Consider the following 6,000-nt stretch of genomic DNA (forward strand, 5'->3'; position numbering starts at 1 on the left):
GTAGCGTTCAGAACGTTGCCCTTCGGTGGTTCTGAACCAATAGAAAATAACCGCTAATGGTGCGCAATTCGCCAATAGGACATCTCCAAGTCCTGCCGGCCCAGAAAGACATAAGGTACTATCGGGGACATGCTCCCACGACGACAGGTATAAAAGAAACTCTTCTGCTCCAAAAGAAAGGATCGCCTCTTTCTCTATCTCAAGATAAACTCTAATTCTCTCATCCAATTACTGACTTGACCATCAGAGCCTCATTACGGGATCTCCTCCCGGACGACAACTGACGCTGGTTCTTTCTTTGTTGTGATTCTTGGGCTTAACTAGACGAAGTTACTCCAAAACGGTGTTAAGCTCGAAGACATATCACAACACCTGTACTTGTTGGATATGTGTTTATGTTTATTTGTTGCATATGTCGACATATTGTGGTTGGGTTGAGGTGGTCCTGCTTTGTGCTGAAGGCCAAGATACCCGGGACCGTCTGGATAGGCTGTAGGCCCTGCGAGACGGTCTAGTCAGGCTGAAGGCCCCTAGAGCAGTCCAGATATGCCATAGGGCATGCGAGGCGGTCCAGCCAGGCTGGAGGTTCAGATATGCATGTTGTTATCTATTTGGTTGTGTGTGGTACTTTGGGGGAACTCACTAAGCTTTGGCTTACTATTTTATTGTATGGTTTCAGGTACTTTAGAGGGCAGGGGAAAGGCTAAGGCTTAATCATGCATATCATCCTGGATTTTTATGTGTTTTATGATTTTGGGATACTTTGTGCTAGGAAGTAAAACGGATAACAAGCAAAAACAAAAGCACATGAGACATAGTGTTTACGTGGTTCGGTCAGGTGACCTACGTCCACGGGCAGGAGGGGAGTATTCTTTATTTCAGAGCTCTCAACACAGAGGTTACAAGTACAATTACACAGAGATTCGCCTATCACTCTAGAATTCAAGATACAAAATGACCTAGCATGCATCCCTATTTATACTTGAGGGATCAGACCTAAAACGCTAATGGGCCAAACCCATTGGCCCATAGGCCCATGAAGGGCGTCAACCAATCACAATTCTCCATGCAGCATCTTCTAGAACATTCTTGAGAATTATCATCTTCTAGGCATACTTGGATCAACATGGCACATCAAAGGAATCAATATGGCTCATCATGTACCAAGATGGTCCATGATGGCACAATAGCTTCTTCATGGCGCAACAGCAACCCTAGTTGGCACAACAGGGATCTAAATGAGCAACAGGTACATGCATGGCTCAACAGGAAAACAAGATAGCGCAAAAGGAGAACAAGATGGCGCAAGAGCATCCCTCTTGACCCATCTCTTCATCATGTGGCGCAACAAGGACCCCTTGTTGGTCCATATCCCTTCCAAGTGCTCCAAACCCCCTTGAACACGATCCGTTCTTTTGGCACTTGATCAGTTCCTTTTTATGATGATCCATTCCTCTCTCAGAAGATTCGTTCCTTTGTCACATGCTCCATGAACCCCAAGTGCTCCAATAAGGTCCAAGTGCTCCAAATGCTTCATGAACATGATCCAAATGCTCGAGTCACATTTAACAATCTCCACCTTGACTTGAGCATCCTCTGAACTCCACCTCAAACAAGAACTTCCTCTCCCTTCCTGCCATTCGTCCCCGAAGGGGCCTATCTCCTATGAACATCAACCAAGTCCAAGCAAACCTTGAACTTCTCCATGGGCAACGACTTTGTCTACATATCTGTTGGGTTGACCTTGGTATCAATCTTCAGTATTTAAAACTTGTCTCCTTCCAGAATATCCCGAATGAAATTCAGCCTGACATCAATGTGCTTCGTCTTCTTGAGATACACAGGATTGTTTGCAAGACTCAAAGCACTTTGACTGTCACAATATAAGACAAATTTCTCCACCTTCAGACCAAGACTCTGACTAAGCCCTTGCAACCATATCTCCTCCTTTATTCCTTCCATCATGGACATGTACTCGGATTCAGTTGCAGACAAAGCAACGGTATCTTGTAACTTTGACTTCCAACTAATGGCACATCCGAATAAAGTGAATATGTAGAATGTCCGCGACCTGCGCTTCAACAAGTCACCATCATAATCAGAGTCATCATATCCCACCAAGTCACTATTCGTATTTGCTCCATACACCAGGCAAACATCTGTCGTTCCCTTCAAGTATCGCAAGTGTCACTTTACAGCTTCCCAATGAGTCTTCCCTGGATTACTCATAAACCTGCTAACCACACTAACTGCATGATCCAAATCAGGTCTGGTACAAACCATAACACACATGAGACTTCCAACAACACTACAGTATGGAACCCTACTCATGTACTTCCTTTCTTTATTAGTATTGGGTATAGTGCTTGGACCTAGTTTAAAGTGAGCCGCCAAAGGAGTTCCAATTGGCTTGGATTGATCATAGTTGAAGGATTGCATAACTTTCTCAATGTACTTCTGTTGAGAAATACACAACTTCCCTGCTTTTCTATCTCTTTGTATCTCCATCCCCAATATCTTCTTTGCTGCTCCCAAATCCTTCATCTCAAACTCATTCTTTAGGGTTGCCTTCAAGTCATTTGTTCCAGCCATGTCTTTGGCTGTGATGAGCATATCATCAACATACAACAACAAATATATGTAGGAATCTGGTGACAATTCCTTTGAGTAAACACAATTGTCAAACTGGTTCCGAGTGTAGCCATTCAAGATCATGAATGAATCAAATCTATTGTACCATTATCGTGAAGACTGCTTCAAACCATACAGGGATTTCTTCAGCAAACATACATGGTCCTTCTTAGCATCAAGGAACCCTTCTGGCTGGGACATATGAATCTTCTCTTCTAAATTTCCATGAAGAAATGTAGTTTTCACATCAAGCTATTCAAGCTCCAGATCAAGTGCACTCACCATGGCCAAAAGAACCCGAATTGTCTTGTGCTTCACGACCGGTGAGAACACCTCGTGATAATCAATTCCTTCTTTCTGAGAGAAACCTTTTGCCACCAACATTGCCTTGAACCTAGCAGGTTCAACTCCTGGTATTCCTTCCTTCTTCTTAAAGATCCACTTGCATCCCAATGGCTTTGTTCCCTTTGGCAATGGAACCAGATCCTATGTTTCATTCTTCTCTAACGATTGCATTTCTTCATTCATGGCCATCAACCATTCATTTTCTTCCTTATTCTCCACAGCCTCTTTATACGATTGAGGCTCCTCGGTGTCAATGTCTTCTCCAGTTGCTAAAGCAAAAGCAATGGAGTCAAGTTCACCTGAATTCACACATCCCACATATCTGTCAGGTTGTCGAATAACCCTCTTCGATCTTCTCTTTGCTATAGATTCCGACCCATCATCTTTCCCGGCAGTAGCACCACTGGACGAAGATCCCATGTGTTGCTCTTGGGTTTTGTTTTGTCCACGTTGTTCACTGCCGCCTTTCACTTTGTCACTTATCACAACTCTGTCTGGAGTTTGAGATGCAAACTCCACCTTCTGGCTAGCACCCTGATCTTTGTTCCCTGCTTGACTTGTTTCACTTCCTCCCTGGTTACCCATGGAAGATTCATAAAAGGTCACATCTCTGCTCATGATAAATTTAGGAGTTCTTCCTTCTTCTGCACACCACAACCTTTTACTACTGTCGCATATCCTAGAAATATGAACTTCATTGCCCTTGGCTCAAGTTTACCATCATTCACATGAGCATATGCGGGGCATCCAAATATACGTAAACCAGAATAGTCAGAGGGTTTCCCAGACCATACCTCTTGAGGAGTCTTCAAGTCTATTGCAGTTGATGGTGATCTTTTCACCAGATAGCATGCAGTGTTAACTACTTCCGCCCAGAATTGATTGGATAAGTTAGCAAATAGCCGCATGCACCTTGCACGCTGCATGAGTGTTTGGTTCATACGTTCTGCCACTCCATTTTGCCGTGGTGTGTGTCGTACAATACGGTGCCTCACTATACCTTCTGCCTTGCAAAATTATCAAATGGAGCATTGCAGAACTCCAACCCATTGTCAGTCCTCAAAGTCTTGACCTGTTTTCCAGTCCTTTTCTCAACCATGGTCTTCCACTCCTTGAACTTCCCAAACACCTCATCCTTTGTCTTCAGAAATTCCAACCAAACCTTCCTTGAATAGTCATCAATGAACGTCACGAAGTATGAGCATCCTCCTTGAGACTTCACTGGTGCAGGACCCCACAGATTTAAGTGAACATACTCCAAGATTTCCTTGCTTGTGTGTTGACCGGTACCGAACTTCACTTTGCGATGCTTTCCCTTGACTCAAGCTTCACAAAACTTTATCTTTCCAGTAGCCTCTCCACCAAGCAGTCCTTGTTTACTTAGAACTGACATGCCCTTCTCACTCTTGTGCCCCAACCTACGATGCCACAACTCTGTCTTGCATTACCTTCATTCAAGGATTGGAAGATAGCCACCGTTCCCATAATTGTACTGCCTTCTAGGATATAGATCCCTCTACGATTCATCTTCCCTTTCAATATAACCAGAGAGCCTTTGGTCACTTTGACCTAGTCGCCTTCACCAGCGTACCTCATCACATTCTTAGACAATGTGCCAAGAGAAATTAGATTCTTCCGAAGTTCTGGAATGTACCAGCAGTCTAACTTCCTGACCATTCCATCAAGGATTGGGAGATAGCCACGTGGTACGGTCAAGGTGACCTACGTCCATGGGCAAGAGGAGAGTATTCTTTATTTCAGAGCTCTCAATACAAAGGTTACAAGTACAATTACACAAAGATTGGCATATCACTCTAGAATTTAAGATACAAAATGACCTAGCATGCATCCCTATTTATACTTGAGGGATCAGAGCTAAAACCCTAATTGGCCAAACCCATTGGCCCATAGGCCCATGAAGGGTGTCAACCAATCACAATCCGCCATGCAGCATCTTCTGGAACATTCTTCAGCATCTCAGCATTATCATCTTCTAGGCATACTTGGATCAACATGACACATCAAAGGAATCAATTTTTGGATAAGGTGTCTAAGTCCATAACTTTATTTGGTATATACTTGACCCGACCCGGTATGGTCCATTTGGGTTGCACTTCACCCGAACTATTTGTATGGTTAAACCTTTTGAGAATTGTATGTTTATGATTTGTTAATATATTATAAGTTATAATATATTAATATGAAATCATATTATTTAATTAGTATTGATCATAAATTAATTTAGAATTAATTTGGTGATAAAAAAGGTGACTAATTAAATATGGGCTCTTGTATTTATATAAGTGTGGGCTAATACTGATTTGGAATAGGATTGGCATGCATGGGATTCCATGGATAGTCCATGGAGCTTTTATGATCCAAACTACCATCCTCTCACAAAATGGACAAAAGATCATCCAAAGACTCAAGTAATTGGTGAAACATCAGAAGGCGTTCTTACTCGGTCTCAAATAAAAGCGAAACAAACTGCTCTGTTCTCTCAAGTAGAATTTTGCATGTTTAATTAATGTAGCCTATTAAACAAGTAGGTTAGTGAATATATTAAATGACTTTGTGATAATCGTAGAAATCTCAAAAACAAAATTAATCTGGATCTTAAGAAATGCCTTGGTGTTAGACAGTTTCATAAAGATCGCACAAAAATAAAAAAAAATTCGTGGTACCTTCCACTAAAGTGGTTTCGTTAAAGCGTGGGTGAAAACTAGAACATTGGATTGTTCACCGTCAATTCATTATTGGTGTGGGATTTTGGGTTTCACTTAGCACGTGGTGAAACGAAGCTAAGATCATTAACACAGATGTTGTGTAACCATAAACCTCAGTGGTAAATTCTGAGAGTCTCAAGGGTTACAATGATGAACCGAAATGAGATGGAGAAAAGTGATAAGGAGGTTAAAGAACCGAAAGCACCTCTGCTATATAGTAAGGACCGAGCAGACAACTCTTAACTCAATGTGAGACGAGTAAGGTAGCTCATGACATAAGTGATTTTATCAGCCTGAT

This window comes from Lactuca virosa, chromosome 2 (genome assembly GCF_052849685.1).
Source record: "Lactuca virosa cultivar CGN04683 chromosome 2, Lactuca_virosa_CGN04683_v6, whole genome shotgun sequence".
NCBI classification, from domain to species: Eukaryota; Viridiplantae; Streptophyta; class Magnoliopsida; order Asterales; family Asteraceae; genus Lactuca; species Lactuca virosa.